Here is an 18,516-nt window from a genome sequence, read left to right as displayed (position 1 = left end):
CTCCCCTACCAACCAGACCTCAACATTGACAGGGTGGCTGGGGGAAGTGGTAGAAACTCTATCAGTAAAGAAAAAAACCTATAAAGAATAATACATTAAAAAAACATTGACATCTACAAGACAACGTTGATGATCTGGAATTTTTATATAAACTGAAACAATATTGGGTCTGGGAAACTCTGATATGGATCAGTTTTGCAGTCCTAGCTTCAGGAAAGCCACTTGCCACAGCTGACATCCCTCTGGGAAAAATAAAGTTATTATATTGTATTCTTTTATTTTCTATCAGTTACACTGCATTCTAGAATTATATTCTAGAACTATATTATATTCTCGTGGCTGTACCTAAAAGTGACTTAGTTCACAACAACTGTCTTATCTAGGCTTGTGGTTCCCAACCTTTTTTTCTTACTGTACCACCAACTAAATTTTGCTCTGCCCGGAGTGCCCCTGAAGTATACCCTCGTGGGCATTTTACCAGTAAGCCTATGGTCTCATGAGTCTTCTTAAGTATCCCCTGTGGATAGGCCAAGTACCCCCGGTTGGGAACCACTGATCTAGGCTATTTTCATCCTTAATTGGACCACCTAACTACTGCCATCACCATCATGAGTGCAGCCAGGATAGTCATGGCTAGAACAAATTCAGCTTTGGTAAATTCAGGTCAAAAGGTCATGTGTTTTGCATTTTACCTAACCCTAACACTTTTTCTCACCTTAACCTAATTATCCTAACCTGCTAAGTTAATTATTCTAACCTGCTGCATAAGCCCTTCTAACCATGACCCCAGGAGAGGAGAGAGCAACTCCCAGCCAAAGCAAACTTGTGTAGGCTTGGACGGTTTCTAGGGAACCCGTTGCTATCAACAACGTGGATCATAAAACACCAAGGTCAGTTCTTTGCTCCAATCACAGATCAGCAAAGTTTTGAATCAGCCAATCACCTATCAGAATGCTAGTCTACCGGAAGAATGGTGTTTTGGAGGAAGCTTTGCCTGTTGAATGAAATGCTAGCAAGCTAAGTAAAATATATTTCACAATATACATAATCTACCATTTCGAGGAATATTGTGTTTTCACATGGTGAGTGACTTCTGATGTTAACGCTACAGTAGATACTTCAACTTATTTTTAGCTAATCAATTTGTCCACATCGCAGTCTCTGTCTTAGCAGAAACTCGGTTTAGCCAAATAGCTAGCTAGCTAACGCTACCAGGCCATTTCATGTGGTATCTACTAAATTTCATAAGCTACGTATCTATCTAGCTTGCTAGTATAATGGCTATCTAACTAACTACTTATATTTTGATTGACAGACAATCTCCTACTAAACAAGAATCACATCTGACAGTGAATCAACCCCACCTTGTTTGTTTACACTTGCCCCAATTTCCTTGATGTTTGTGATGTACCCAGGGAAACTGTCCCTTATCAAGGCCTGCTTTGCACCATTTACTCTGTTTCAGACAGTGCATATGATTCTGCCTCCCTTTGAAAAAGTCTCCCTTTGACTGGGTTTGTTTGAAGGTGTGGTAGTGCTGGGCCACAATAGAAAGGTTGAGCTGATGAGGGAGTTATTTTGTGGCCTTTGCGTAGTTGACACACAGCTTTTTTTACTACAGAAAAAAGTACTGAGAACCCGATCAATCTCACCACCCCTACATGTGCACGTGAATGAGACCACGCCTGTGCATGTGCATGTGAAGAAGAGTAGGAGCCCTGCCAGGACACCACAGTTTGGAAAAACCTTTTCAGGCGAACACATTTGAAAAGTTCATTAGATGTCCTAGTTTCCTATGAATACAGTTCTGATTCAGGGCCTGAGGTGCTGAATTGATACGAAAAGCATGGAGAATATGTTCTACACTGTTTCCAAGGGTCTCTGAATGTATACCCCTTTCTTTTATGCTATTTGATACTGTATGCCATGCACTACATGTAAAGGCATAGTGTCTCCCTTGAGTTTTATGCAGTCTGTTTTTCAGGGTAAGACTAAGGGCGATGGAGGGAACCTGCGACCTACTGCAAAGGTCAAGACACGGGTGCCGTGGATACCGCCTGGGAAGGCCTCCATACGGGATGCCTCCTACAAATGGGAGGTCTGACATGCTATTCACTCCTTTTATCTTGTCTGTCTATTTATCTTAATTTCCACAAATACAATGTATCCATACGCCTATTAAAGCAGTATCTTATAAAATAACTAATTTCAAGACTATCCTATCAACCCTTTCAATAATATGTTATAAAATGGATCAAAAGAAGCAATGTTTCCAGAGTCTGGTCACTGAATCTATTCATGTCTCAGAGTCTGTGGTCACTGAATCTATTCATGTCTCAGGGGCCGACTCATCGTCTGGAGATCACAACATTACCTCAGCCCGAGATCTCCCACTCTCCCCTGCGATTTGCCGACCTCTCGTCAGAGGAGGAGGAAGTGCTGCATGGACGAATCAACCAGTACGAGAGGAAGATTGACAGCCTGATGACTGAGGTGAGCACGTTCAAAAGTGTGGTCTGTCCCTCCCGTAAAATTCTCCTTAGGACCGGATGCACAAGTTCCCCTAGTTCCCTACGTCTTGATACAACATTTATTTAATCTTGTGTGTGTGTGTGTGTGTGTGTGTGTGTGTGTGTGTGTGTGTGTGTGTGTGTGTGTGTGTGTGTGGTTGGGGGTTGGGGTGTGTGTGTGTGTGTGTGTGTGTGTGTGTGTGTGTGTGTGTGTGTGTGTGTGTGTGTGTGTGTGTATAGGTGGAGCTACGAAGGAAGCAGCAGCTGCTGGAGCGGCAGTCTGAGAAACTTAGCGCCTCCCAGCGGGTCATTGAGGAGCAGAGGAGGAGCTGGCCGAGGTGGCCAATGAGCTGGAGGTCACGGAGAGGAGGAACTCCTGCCTGCGCCACTCCATGGAGAAGATGCTGGACGAGAGCGACTGCACCAGCAGGTATGGACCAGACAGATACACTTGAAACGATAGTTTATTAAATTTACTTTGTTTTCGTGATGTTACAGCTTTAACTTATTTTCTTATTTTTGCCCTGTTTAAAAATGTACTGTATTTTATGGACAGTGTTAGTCAGAAAGTAGAGAGGAAAACAGATAGTGAGTGTCAGACAGAGAGGAAGATGTGATTCAATACCCTGTTGCCGGCAGGTATGAGTTGTCCAGAGTTGTTATGACTGTGATGATGAGCCATGATTCTCAGACGCCTTTAACCCTTAATAGTCCTTGTAATAAAAGAAGGTCTATTTAGTAGTTCTTTATATATAACATCTGATTTATTGTCGGGAGCCAAAAGTTAAGTTATCGAGAGCCACCAGTGAATCGCGAGCCATGCAAAATATCACTGGCCTGTTATAATGTCATACAATGAGCCCCGGTGTCCTGGCTGAAATTCCCCATCTGGCCCTCACACCATCATGGCCACCTAATCATTCACAGCTTTCAATTGGCTCATTCACCCCCCCCCCCCCCCCATCCCCTGTAACTATTCCCAGGTCATTGCTGGTGGCTCTCAAACAAGCAAAGCGTCAGTATAGAGACAAAGTGGAGTCGCAATTCAACGGCTCAAACACGAGACGTATGTGGCAGGGTCTACAGTCAATCACGGATTACAAAAAAAAAACAGCCCCGTTGCGGACATCAACGTCTTGTTTCCAGACAAATTAAAAAACTTCTTTGTGCGCTTTGAGGACAATACAGTGCCACAGACGTGGCCTGCTACCAAAGACTGTGGGCTCTCTATCTCTCTATCATGAAGTGCTTTGAGAGACTAGTCAAGGATCATATCACCTCCACCCTACCTGTCACCCTAGACCCACTCCAATTTGCTTATCGCCCCAATAGGTCCACAGACAATGCAATCGCCATCACACTGCACGCTGCCCTATCCCATCTGGATAAGAGGAATATCTATGTAAGAATTCTGTTCATTGACTACAGCTCAGCATTCAACACCATAGTTCCCTCCAAACTCATCATTAAGCTTGAGACCCTGGGTTCTCGACCCCGCCCTGTGAAACTGGGTCCTGGACTTCCTGACGGGCTGCCCCCAGGTGGTGAAAGTAGGATCCTCAACACTGGGGCCCCACAAGGGTGTGTTCTCAGCCCCCTCCTGTACTCCTTGTTCACCCACAACTGCGTGGCCATGCACGCCTCCAACTCAATCATCAAATTTGCAGACGACACAACAGTAGTAGGCTTGATTACCAACAACGACAAGACAGCCTACAGGGAGGAGGTGAGGGCCCTCGGAATGTGGTGTCAGGAAAATAATCTCTAACTCAATGTCAGCAAAACAAAAGAGATGATTGCGGACTTCAGGAAACAGCAAAGGGAGCACCCCCCTATCCACATCGGTGGATGTGGACAGCAGTGGAGAAGGTGGAAAGTTTTTTAAGTTCCTCAGTGTACATATCACAGACAAACTGAAATGGTCCACCCACACTTACAGTGTGGAGAAGGAGGTGCAGCAGCGCCTCTTCAACCTCAGGAGGCTGACAAAATGTGGCTTGTCACCAAAAACCCTCACTAACTTTTACAGGTACATAATTGAGAGCATCATGTCGGGCTGTATCACCACCTGGTACTGCAACTGCACCGCTCACAACTGCAGGGTTCTCCAGAGGGTGGTGCGGTCTGCACAACGCATCACCGGGGGCAAGCTCCCTGCCCTCCAGGACACCTACAACACCCGATGTCACAGGAAGGAAAAAAAGATAATCAAGGACAATAACCACCCGAGCCACTACCTGTTCACCCCGCTTTCATCCAGAAGGTGAGGTCAGTACAGGTGCATCAAAGCTGGGACAGAGAGATTGAAAAACAGCTTCCATCTCAAGGCCATCAGATTGTTAAACAGCCACCACTAGCACAGAGAGGCAGCTGCCTACTTACAGACTTGATATCATTGGCCACTTTAATAAATGGAACACTAGTCACTTTAATTATGCCACTTTAAGAATGCTTACATATCTTGCATTATTCATCTCATATGTTGTATACTGTATCCTTCACTATCTATTCTTTACTATCTATTGCATCTTAGCCGCTCTGTCGCTGTTCATCCATATATTTTATACTTATATATTCTCATCCCATTCCTTTACTAGATTGTGTGTATTAGGTTTTGTTGTGGAATTTGTTAGATATTACCTGTTAGATACTGCTGCACTGTCCGATCTAGAAGCATAAGCATTTCGCTACACTCGCAATAACATCTGCTAACCATGTGTATGTGACCAATAAAATTAGATTTGATTTTAAATGATAATGTGTTCTCAGTCAATTTATCTGGTAAAATAAGGGTAAAATAAAATCTGTGTACAAAACATTAAGAACACTTACTCTTTCCATGACAGACTGACGAGGTGAATCCAGGTGAAAGCTATGATCCCTTATTGATGTCACTTGTTAAATCCACTTCAATCAGTGTAGGTGAAGGGGACAGGTTAAAGAAGGATTTTTAAGCCTTGGGGCAAGACAAAAGATTTAAGTGACTTTGAACGGGGTATGGTAGTAGGTGCCAGGCGCGGCGGTTTCTGTCAACAACTGCAGCGCTGCTGTGTTTTTTACGCTCAACAGTTTCCCGTGTGCATCAAGAATGGTACACCACCTAAAGGACATCCAGCCAACATGACACAATTGTGGGAAGCATTGGAGTCAACATAGGCCAGCATCGACACCTTGTAGAGTCCAGGCCCCGACGAATTGAGGCTGTTCTGAGGGCAAAACGGGGTGCAACTCAATATTAGGAAGGTGTTCTTAATGTTTTGTACACTTAGTGTATAATTAAGCAATAAAGCCCGTGGGGGTGTGGTAGAACCATTAGCCATATACCACAAACCCCCAAGATGCATTATTGCTATTATAAACTGGTAACCAATGTAATTAGAGCATTAAAAATAAATGTGATATACAGTCTGATATACCACGTCTGTCAGCCAATCAGCATTCAGGGCTCAAACCACCAAGTTTATAATACAACAATCTTTCCTTTCTGTGTCCCATATTCACAATCTGCCATTCCTCTGCCTCTCATACGACGTCTGCCTACACACCTGTCCAGACTAGAGAGGTCTATGGAGTCGATGCAGCTGGAGAAGGACACTCTGCTCAGGAAGTTGATGGAGGCTGAGATAGATGGGACAGAGGCTGCAATACAGGTGTCAGCCCTCAGAGAGACCGTCACTAAGATGAGGAGTGTCAGCACCAGCGTGAGTGACAACAGAGACAGGGTTAGGGGGTTGAGCACAATTTCAATTGAGGAAATGGATTGACATGCCAATTCAGACTATTTGTTATTTTCAGAGGGGATATTAGTTAACTTCCTCAGTTGACTGAATTGAAATGGAATTGACCCCAACCATGCTTAGAAACCAATATAGGTTTTCAAAATGCATATGGTAGGTGCAACCTCAGGATATAATGTAGGTGTTGAAATATGAAATTCTTTCATTTGGTTGGAAAAGAGGATGTCTGGGACTGAGTCTTCCCTCCTGGCGAGTCAGAAGGAGCTGCTGCTCCAGAAACTGGAGACGTTTGAGGCCACCAACCGCACGCTGCGCCACCTACTGAGGGAACAGCACGGACGTGAGGTACCGGTACACGCTTCAGGCCAGTAGAGGGCAGATTGGCCTGCAGTAGAGTAGAACTTACTTTTAGCTATAACATGCCTTGATTTAGGGCCACAACATGATTAGCAAAGATACTTTACTTAGCCTGAACCCTAGCCCTACTTGAACCCCTAAGTTTCAACAAATTCCGGGATGGTGAAAATGCTGACAAGATGAGGAACCAATGACTTTCAGAAGCAGGATGAGGCAGCAAGCCAATTACAACTCACAATCTTATGTTGTGGCCTGAAATAAGGCCCTCTTATAACTGCACTTTTACCTGTTGTGGTGGCTGTTTTTCTTGTTTGTTTTTTGAACAGCTGGAATCCACGAGGATGTCAGAACAGAAAGATGTACTTCTGAAGAGGCTTACAGACACAGAGGCAGAAAACTCGGTGTGTTTCTTTGAATAAGCCACTGTCTGTCAGCAAAATGTTCCTCGTATCATGAATCACCAAAATGTCCTCTTCAAAATGGTTTGTGCTCTTGGGGCAGTTGATGAATAGAAGAAGGTTCTACTGAAGTTAATGTCTGTGTCATTTGTAAAGCATACATTACACTATAAGCATATTATAAACATGGCATGTCATCACACAGAATATTGTGGTGAAACTGCAAGAGAAAAAGAGGGAGGTGAAGCAACTGACTACGCTTCTGGACACAGAGAAGGTGAAGTACAGAGGCAGTAATGTGTCTCACACACTCGCAGCGTGTTCATCAAATATATCATTATTTGAATGATAATGTATTTTCTGTCTGTTGATGTTCCAGGAGAATGCTAAGACCACAGGCGAACTGTCTAAAGTGCTGGAGTCTACTCGGGCCCACTTGCAGAGCCAGTTACGCAGCAAAGAGGCTGACAACAACCGCCTTGCTGTGCAAATCAAGGTAGAGTGACATGTTTGTTGCGTGGATTCTGTTTAGTACGCAATTCATCTTGCTCTGGAGCAGCTTCATTTTGCTATATTTACATACTTTGCCTATGCCTTATTGTAAAAGAAAAGTGAAAAGATCAGTCCCACTACAAATAAAATGTCTTCCTGTATGTTTTTTTTCATCCTCTGCTTTTGGATTTGTCAAGAACCTGGAGCGGGCGGCCAGTCAGCAGCAGGGAGAGATGGGTCACCTGCTGGAGCAGTTGCGGGGTCTGAAACTACAGGCGGAGGCCGACAAAGAGGACCTAAAGAGGGCCACACGGGCCCAGAAACACCGGGCTGAACGCAGCGAAGATACCGCCGGGCAGCTCAGCACCCAGCTACTGGATGTGGTAGGTGAAGGGGAGGAGAAGGTGGCCTAACTGTGTCTAATCTTTATAAAAAACCGACCTTGAATCAGTGCTTAGGAACAAGATATCCCACAGAAGAATAGCTTGATGATAAGTCAACCTTTGTTAGTAATGGGCTAGAACAACAGCCAGATGTACCGTGTAGCTCTCCATGGCCCGACTTGAATAATGTTAAAATCTATTGGATGATATTGTTGACTTCACAGGAGAACCAGATGGCAGAGGCCCTATCAGCAGCAGAGAACTGGCGTGGTCGCCACGCCCAGGAAATGAAGGACAAGACTCAGCTAGAGATGGAGGTCTCAGTCCTCAACAGGTGAGAGAAAGAGAGAGATGCTTCATTTGATTGACCACTTTCTCTCAGAATAAGAGGGAACACAAAATCAAGCACAATCATGAATATGTCAAATGTAAAATATAGTCAAATCAAAGTCATTGGTCGCGTACACCGTTTAGCAGATCTTATATCGAATGCAGTGAAATGCCTATGTTACTAGCTCCTAACAATGCAGTGAAATGCCAATGTTACTAGCTCCTAACAATGCAGTGGAATGTCAAAGAAGTACACAGATAATCCACAACCAAAAAACAAATCAAGAATTTCTGAACTAATTAATTAAAAACCCAAATAGAACTGTAACAGTAATCCAAATGCAATCTATACATATACAGTATACTGTATACACCAGATGAATTTACACAAGATACATAATATATACAAGAGTATGTGGACATCAGCCACACATGTTGCTGACAGGTGTATAAAATCGAGCATACAGCCATTCAATCTCCATACACAAACATTGGCAGTAGAATGGCCCGTACTGAAGAGCTCAGTGACTTTCAATGTGACACCGTCATAGGATGCCACCTTTCCAACAAGTCAGTTTGTAACATTTCTGCCCTGGTAGAGCTGCCCCAGTCAACTGTAAGTGCTGTTATTGTGAATTGGAAACGTCTAGGAGCAACAACGGCTCAGCCGCGAAGTGGTAGGTCACACAAGCTCACAGAACGGGACCACCGAGTGCTGAAAATCATAGCGCTTAAAAATGGTCTGTCCTTGGTTGCACCACTCACTACCAAGTGCCAAATTGCCTCTGGAAGCAACATTGGCACAAGAACTGTTCGTCGGGAGCTTCATGAAATGGGTTTCAATGGCCGAGAAGCCGCACACAAGCCTAAGATCACCATGCGCAATGCCAAGCGTCGGCTGGAGTGGTGTAAAGCTCATTGGACTCTGGAGTAGTGGAAACGCATTCTTTGGAGTGATGAATCACGTTTCACCATCTGGCAGTCCGACGGACGAATCTAGGCGGATGCCAAGAGAACGCTACCTGCCCTAATGCATAGTGCCAACTGTAAAGTTTGGTGGAGGAGGAATAAGGGTCGGGCTGTTTTTCATGGTTCGGGCTAGGCCCCTTAGTTCCAGTGAAGGGAAATCTTAATGCTACAGCAAATCAAATGTTATTTGTCACATGCGCCGAATACAACAGGTGTAGATCTTACAGTGAAATGCTTACTTACAAGCAGCAGTTTAAGAGTAGCAGCAGTTTAAAAGAGGGGAGGCAATGCAAATAGTCTGGGTAGCCATTTGATTAGCTGTTCTGGAGTCTTATGACTTGGGGGTAAAAGCTGTTAAGAAGTCTTTTGGACCTAGACTTGGTGCTCCGATACCGCTTGCCGTGTGGTAGCAGAGAGAACTGTCTATGACAAGGATGACAATGTCATTGTAGATGATTCTGGGCTTCCAACTTTGTAGCAACAGTTTGGGGAAGGCCCTTTCCTGTTTCAGGGTGACAATGCCCCTGTGCACAAAGTGAGGTCCGTACAGAAATTATTTGTTGAAATCGGTGTGGAAGAACTTGACTGGCCTGTACAGAGCACAAACCTCAGCCCCATCGAACACCTTTGGGAGGAATTGGAATGTCGACTGCGAGCCAGGCCTAATCGCCCAACATCAGGGCACAACCTCACTAATGCTCTTGTGGCTGAATGGAAGTCCCTGCAGCAATGTTCCGACATCTAGTGGAAAGCCTTCCCAGAAGAGTGGAGGCTGTTATAGCAGCAAAGGGGAGACCAACTCCATATTAATGCCCATGATTTTGGAATGAGATGTTCGACGAGCAGGTGTCCACATACTTTTGGTCATGTAGTGTAGACTAAGAATGATATGTAAAGCAGTAGATATATTAGAGTGAGCTACATCAAGAATCCAGTATATAAATAAGTATGCTGTGTTTATAAACAGTAACTAAAATGTAATGTACAGTAGTAGAAATATTAGAATGAGCTATGTCAAGAATACTGTCTTTAAATACACAGTACAAACCCACATGGTCTAACATAAAGCCCAGCTGACATTAAGCCTTCCTAATCCAACTTTTATCATCCTGCTCCACCCTGTGTGTGTGCAGCCGAATGTCAGACCTGACACAGCAGCTCCATGGGAGAGAGGACAAGGGCCGGGCCGAGAGAGAGGGGCTCCTGGACCGCCTGCACAGTCTCACCACAGAGGGCACCCACTCCAGGCTACAGAACCAGAGCCTCAAGGTCAATGACGACAATGGATTAACACCTGAAATGTTTTGCCCAGTTTCCCGGAGACAGATTCATTTTAGTCTGGAAGTTGGACTAGAAATCGCTTTGAATGGATATTTTTCATTGAGCTTTAAAGGGGAATGTAAACACTTTAGGAAGTAAAGCCAAGCAACGTTACAGTTAGCTGACGTTCTAAAGCCTAGTGTTTCCCTTCGCCTTTAATCTGTTTCTGTACCAATCCATTATGTGGTACTTTCTTCTTTTACGAGAATCCCATTTCTACCCGGTACCTAACAGATAGTACGTGTTGGTTCTGGTTTCAGTACATTACAAAGATACAAATGTAATTCATTATCCATAGATTTATCTGACCATATAATAGATTGCTTCATTGCATCATAACACCGACTTGCGGTCAGATTATTCTGGTACACACATGTACACCGTTCTGTACTGCTGGCTGACAGCCATATGTGTGTGTTTCCCTCATTCAGGCCAGGTTATCTGCTGTGGAAGAGAAGCTGGCTCTGTCCCAGTCAGAGGTACAACAAGTCAAAGCCTCTGTGAAGCAATACGAGAGCCTGGTAGACAGCTATAAGACCCAGGTATGTAAACACACACAAGCGCACACACACACAAGTATACGCCCACGTAGTACCCACATACAGTGCCCACAAACATGCAATAATAGACTAAATGAAAGAGAATTAAGCAATAAGGCCCAAGGAGGTGTGGTATATGGCCAATATACCACGGCTAAGGGCTGTTCTTATGCACGACGCAAAGCGGAGTCAGACCGTATACCATGGGTATGACAAAACATTTATTTTTACTGCTCTAATTACAGGGGTAACCAGTTCATAATAGCAGTAAGGCACCTCAGGGGATTTGTAGTATATTACCAATATACCACGGCTATGGGCTGTATCCAGGCACTGTGCTTTGCGTCGTGCATAAGAACAGCCCTTAGCCATGGTATATTGACCATATACAGTTGAAGTCGGAAGTTTACATACACCATAGCCAAATACATTTAAACTCAGTTTTTCACAATTCCTGACATTTAATCCTAGTAAAAATTCCCTGTCTTAGGTCAGTTAGGATCACCACTTTATTTTAAGAATGTGAAATGTCAGAATAATAGTAGAGAGAATGATTTATTTCAGCTTTTATTTCTTTCATCACATTCCCAGTGGGTCAAAAGTTTACATACACTCAATTTAGTATTTGGTAGCATTGCCTTTAAATTGTTTAACTTGGGTCAAACATTTCGGGTGGCCTTCCACAAGCTTCCCACAATAAGTTGGGTGAATTTTAGCCCATTCCTCCTGACAAAGCTGGTGTAACTGAGTCAGGTTTGTAGGCCTCCTTGCTCGCGCACGCTTTTTCAGTTCTGCCCACAAATTTTCTATAGGATTGAGGTCAGGGCTTTGTGATGGCTACTCCAAAACCTTGACTTTGTTGTCCTTAAGCCATTTTGCCACAACTTTGGAAGTATGCTTGGGGTCATTGTCCATTTGGAAGACCCATTTGCGACCAAGCTTTAACTTCCTGACTGATGTCGTGAGATGTTGCTTCAATATATCCACATAATTTTCCATCCTCATGATGCCATCTATTATGTGAAGTGCACCAGTCCCTCCTGCAGCAAAGCATCCCCACAACATGATGCTGCTACCCACGTGCTTCATGGTTGGAAGGGTGTTCTTCGGCTTGCAAGCCTCCCCCTTTTTCCTCCAAACATAACGATGGTCATTATGGCCAAACAGTTCTATTTTTGTTTAATCAGACAACATTTTTCCAAAAAGTATGATTTTTGTCCCCATGTGCAGTTGCAAACCATAGTCTGGCTTTTTTATGGCGGTTTTGGAGCAGTGGCTTGCTGAGCGGCCTTTCAGGTTATGTCGATATAGGACTCGTTTTACTGTGGATATAGATACTTTTGTACCAGTTTCCTCCAGCATCTTCACAAGGTCCTTTGGTGTTGTTCTGGGATTGATTTACACTTTTCGCACCAAAGTACGTTCATCTCTAGGAGACAGAACGCGTCTCCTTCCTGAGCGGTATGACGGCTGCGTGGTCCCATGCTGTTTATACTTGCGTACTATCGTTTGTACAGATGAACGTGGTACCTTCAGGCGTTTGGAAATTGTTCCCAAGGATGAACCAGACTTGTGGAGGTCTACAATTTTTCTTCTGAGGTCTTGACTGATTTCTTTTTATTTTCCCATGATGTCAAGCAAAGAGGCACTGAGTTTGAAGGTAGGCCATGAAATACATCCACAGGTACACCTCCAATTGACTAAAATGATGTCAATTAGCCTATCAGAAGCTTCTAAAGCCATGACATCATTTTCTGGAATTTTCCAAGCTGTTTAAAGGCACAATCAACTTAGTGTATGTAAACTTCTGACCCACTGGAATTGTGATACAGTGAATTATAAGTGATGTAATCTGTCTGTAAACAATTGTTGGAAAAATTACTTGTGTCATGCACAAAGTAGATTACCTAACCGACTTGCCAAAACTATAGTTTGTTAACAAGAAGTTTGTGGTGGTTGAAAAACGAGTTTTAATGACTCCAACCTAAGTGTATGTAAACTTCAACTGTACCACACCCCCCTTGTGCCTTATTGCTTAAATAAATGACTATGTGTGTGCGTGCACTGTTCCTGCGTGCCCTATGTGTGTTAGTGCGTCTGTGTAATGCTACCCATTGCCCATCACTCAGGTGGTGAAGACGCGGGCGGAGGCGGACGAGTACTGTGCCAGGCTGGGACAAACGGAATGCGAGGCACGGGAGGTCCGGGACCAGATGGAGAGGGAGTTGGAGGTGGTGCGTAGGGAGCTACTGGGCCGGCTGACAGAGCTGGAGCCTCTTCCTGAGGCATTGCAGCGCTCCGAGGTCCTACTGGAGGAAGCTCAGGACAGGGAACATGCCCAGGAGAGACACAGCACCGAGCTGACCACTGCCCTGGCCAACCTGCACATGAAGGTGTGTGTGTGTGGGGGGGTGAAAGTGTGTGTATGGGAGGTGGGAAGTGTGTGTGTGTGTGTGGGGGTGTGTGTGCCACCTTGGCTGACCTGAGCATGGTGTGTGCGCTGTACACAAAACTTAATGGTATGCTTCCAGACTGTGGCTTTATTGGTGTTATTAATGGTTTATTAATGGGTGGTGTGTGTGTGTGTGTCTCTCTCTCTCTAGGTGGAGCAACAAGGCACCCAGGTGGAGCTGGTGAGAGTGAAGAACTCGGTCCTGTTGGAGGAGAACAAACAGCTGCAACACCGTGTGGAGAGTCTGGAGAGGTCAGACAGTTACGGCCATTCCAGAGGCTGACACATGTATTGACCCGCATGAATATCATTACACACTGAACAGTATGAGTCTGTATGTGTGTACAGTGTGCATGTTCCTGTGTGTTTTTGTAATATGATAACTAATATCAGGGGTGCAACTTTTGCTGGGGACGGGGGGACATGCATTTTTGTGCCCCCCCCAGTTTTATCATTGGAATGTGATACAAAACGAGGCAACTGTGTGCTTTAGGACCATGCGGACGCCTCCGAGGAGTCGGGTAGGCTGTTTGGAGTGTTTATCCAACTAAATAAATAAAATAATATAATAATAATCATTTTAAAAGTATGTTCCCCCCACCAAAGTTGCGCCCCTGACTACTACAGTTGAAGTCAAAGTTTACATACACTTAGGTTGGAGTCATTAAAACTCGTTTCTCAACCACTCCACAATTTTCTTGTTAACAAACTATAGTTTTAGCAAGTCGGTTAGGACGTTTTTCCAACAATTGTTTACAGACAGATTATTTCACTTATAATTCACTGTATCACAATTCCAGTGGGTCAGAAGTTTAAATACACTAAGTTGACTGTGCCTTTAAAAAGCTTGGAAAATTCCAGAAAATTATGTCATGGCTTTAGAAGCTTCTGATAGGCTAATTGACATAATTTTTGTCAATTGAAGGTGTACCTGTGGATGTATTTCAAGGCCTACCTTCAAACTCAGTGCCTCTTTGCTTGACATCATGGGAAAATCAAAAGAAATCAGCCAAGACCTCAGAAGAAAAATTGTAGACCTACACAAGTCTGGTTCATCCTTGGGAGCAATTTCCAAATGCCTGAAGATACCACGTTCATCTGTACAAACAATAGTATGCAAGTATAAACAGCATGGGACCACGCAGCCGTCATACCGCTCAGGAAGGAGATGCGTTCTGTCTCCTAGAGATGAACGTACTTTGGTGTGAAAAGTGCAAATCAATCCCAGAACAACAGCAAAGGACCTTGTGAAGATGCTGGAGGGAACAGGTACAAAATAATCTATATCCACAGTAAATGAGTCCTATATCGACATAACCTGAAAGGCCGCTCAGCAAGGAAGAAGCCACTGCTCCAAAACCGCCATAAAAAAGCCAGACTACGGTTTGCTACTGGGGACAAAGATTGTACTTTTTGGAGAAATGCCCTCTGGTCTGATGAAACAAAAATAGAACTGTTTGGCCATAATGACCATTGTTGTGTTTGGAGGGAAAAGGGGGAGGCTTGCAAGCCGAAGAACACCATCCCAACTGTGAAGCACGGGTGTGGCAGCATCATGTTGTTGGGGGGGATGCTTTGCTGCATGAGGGACTGGTGCACTTCACATAATAGATGGCATCATGAGGCAGGAATATTATGTGGATATATTGAAGCAACATCTCACGACATCAGTCAGGAAGTTAAAGCTTGGTCGCAAATGGGTCTTCCAAATGGACAATGACCTCAAGCATACTTCCAAATGTGTGGCAAAATGGCTTAAGGACAACAAAGTCAAGGTTTTGGAGTGGCCATCACAAAGCCCTGACCTCAATCCTATAGAACATTTGTGGGCAGAACTGAAAAAGTGTGTGTGAGCAAGGAGGCCTACAAACCTGACTCAGTTACACCAGCTCTGTCAGGAGGAATGGGCTAAAATTCACCCAACTTATTGTGGGAAGCTTGTGGAAGGCTACCCAAAATGTTTGACCCAAGTTAAACAATTTAAAGGTAATGCTACCAAATACTAATTGAGTGTATGTAAACTTCTGACCCACTGGGAATGTGATGAAAGAAATAAAAGCTGAAATAAATCATTCTCTCTACTATTATTCTGACATTTCACATTCTTAAAATAAAGTGGTGATCCTAACTGACTTAAGACAGGGAATTTTTACTAGGATTAAATGTCAGGAATTGTGAAAAACTGAGTTTAAATGTATTTGTCTATGGTGTATGTACACTTCCGACTTCAACTGTATATCCAAAGTGACATACAGTACAGTGAGTTCATACATTGTTAGTGTGTGACCCCGGCCGATACATGTGACCCCCCCTCTGTGTGTGTTTATGTATACCGTGTGATGTATGTGTGAGCATACCTGGGTCTTACAGCCCTCCCCTCTATCTCTCTCTTTAACCCCCCTGTCCCTCCATCCCACCCTGTCTCTCCCTTACAGGAAGTTGGAGGAGGCCACCAGTCAAAACAGGGACCTGGCGGGGGTGATCGCCAAGCGGGAGGAGACCATCCACAGCAACCATCTCTGTCTGGAGGAGAAGTCCCGTGAGTGCACCCACCTGACCCGCCAGCTGGAGGAGGCTTTAGAAGACGCCCGACTACAGGTATGTCTGGGGCTCCTGGCTGCCTGGGGACAGGGGAGGCTGTGGAGCAGTCATTTTCAGACAACAAAAATCTCACCACGACATCAGCTAAAATACTCTGACAATAGTTTTCTTCCCTGAGGATGTTTTATCTTTGTTGTAACAAGGTGAGAAGTCTGTTGCTCTGTCTGATGGAGTATCTCTGTCCTGGTGTATAGGTGTCCAACACCCGGGAGCGTGCGTCCACCAAAGAGCGCTCCTCCCAGTCCAAGGTGGTGGACCTACAGACACAGTTGAGCAGGACCGCCACAGAACTCACCACCCTACGCCGTAGCAAAGAGGAGGTGTGGGGGAGTGTTTTAAGAAATGCACATCTCTCGTGTAAAACTCTGATTATAATCTATGATAGTCTCTAGACCTATTGTGGTCAACGACATTGAATCACGACAATACTCACCTTACACACACACAATCAGAGATAATTTCATAACTGTGTGTGTGCTCCCCTTCAGGTGGAGCGGCGTTACCAGTCGCGTCTGCAGGATGTGAAGGATCGTCTGGAGCAGTCAGACAGCATCAACAGGAGTCTGCAGAACTACGTCCAGTTCCTCAAAGCATCCTATGCCAACGTGTTCGGCGACTTAGCCCTCACCAGCTCTCTGCGGGCCCCCTCTCCTATCTGAGGGAACCATCCCCAAAGATTCTCTCAGAACACACACACAGACACACACACCTGTCTCATCTGAGGGTACTCTGTCCAAACACACACTTATTTATCCAGGTCCATTTTCAGAGGGCTCTTTTCATCTATATGAAATATGTGGATTTTGAGTGTGTATATGTTACAATTATACAATATCAATATGGCTATAATATATAAAAAATTTCAAGAAAGGAAAGTGCTGTTTGCAGACATTAATAGTTTACACAGTCTTCACTTCCAGCTTGGACAAGTACACCCAAACACGCTTCAGGCCAGCTAAAACAAAAAAGGAATCATCTGAGGGACTTGGAAATCCAAAAAAACCACTCCTTACCCCAGGACACTTTAACTAGTGACTATCAGGGAGAATGCAGAAAAAGTTGCATTCTGTTTCTGGGTAAATCTGATAGATTTATTGACGGGACAAAAAAACAATAGGCTTACGTTTAGGCATGAATCACCTTCATCAGAGCCTGACTCCCGGAAAGTCAGTAGTTGAATAATATATGCCATTTAGCAGTCGCTTTTATCCAAAGCGACTTATGCGTGCATACATTTGGGTGGCCCCGGGAATCAAATCCACAACCCTGGCACTGCTGACGCCAATCTCTACCAACTGAAGTGTGCTGGGATAAGGAATGTTTGGGGGATTTACTTCCTGCTTATCTACAGTAATTGTTACAGTTGTCCTATAGTTGTTGATGTCCTACTAAGTCCATTATGTTTTAACCTCTACGGTTTATGATATCTCAGCAAACTGTATCATTCTGTGCTGTACCCTACTGTACAACACTATATAGCTAGCCACCCACCTAACAAATGTACTGTACCAAACCATAGCTGTCCAGCTACCCTGTCGCGTAGCTGTCATATACAGCATCCGTCTATTTATCATCTTATCATGTTACAGAATTGTTCCATTGGTGCTATGATTGATTAACCTGGTCCCAGATCTTTTTGTGCTATCATGTTAAGTCCTTGTTATGTTTGGCGTGACAAGGAGCGGCATGTTGGCACAAACAGAATGGTACCCAGGCTAATGATTGGTGCTATCTGCTAACCAAGGCCATATCAATGAAACTAATGATTTAGTTTGGGTTGTTTTTACTGTTTATTTGGGTCAGTAGGCGATAATTGTAATAGTCTTGGCGATAATTGTAATAGTTGTACTTCTACTTTAATTATGAAATAGAATATATATATTTTTCATACTTTAATACAATTATTTTATATACCTTGAAAGTGTTGAGTTACAATAAAGCAATTTAAAAGGTTATCTTTTTTTTCTTCTGGTAATAGCCTACACTCCTTTAGTGTCAATGGTTTATGTTACATACACACAATTAGAAATGATACATTTTTTTTCTCATCCACTTTAATATAGGTAAAATGGAAAATAAATATATACAATGTATACATTTTTATTAAAATATTGTACAGAAAAGCTAAGATGATTATGGTATTCAAAGGAATTATGCATGGCATTTGTTATGCACGAATGCATGGAATTGATTGTATATTTTCATTCTTTCATCTAACTCTCATGAGAGAAGCCTGTCATAAGGCTATTGACTTGCTGTCAACTGCAAATCATCTTGCATCAAATAACTACCCATTTCTCGCCACTTGGGTAAGTGACAAATAACTTTATCAAATAACTACCAATTTCTCACAAACATCACATCCTCTGGTTCCAGAACCCAAGGTTCACACAACATTTGGTTATGGGTTGCTGAGATTACCTAACTC

General features: G+C 43.8%; 1 pseudogene; it reads left to right on the top strand.

Moving 5' to 3' along the window:
• Window positions 1–943: 943 nt before the first annotated feature.
• On the top strand, window positions 944–17,081 carry LOC112080604 (outer dense fiber protein 2-like; annotated as a pseudogene).
• The last annotated feature ends 1,435 nt before the right edge of the window (window positions 17,082–18,516 follow it).

The sequence above is a fragment of the Salvelinus sp. IW2-2015 genome, unplaced genomic scaffold (genome assembly GCF_002910315.2).
Source record: "Salvelinus sp. IW2-2015 unplaced genomic scaffold, ASM291031v2 Un_scaffold16393, whole genome shotgun sequence".
NCBI classification, from domain to species: Eukaryota; Metazoa; Chordata; class Actinopteri; order Salmoniformes; family Salmonidae; genus Salvelinus; species Salvelinus sp. IW2-2015.
The sequence above is the reverse complement of the archived record's forward strand: the minus strand, read 5'-3'. Positions and strand labels throughout refer to the sequence as shown.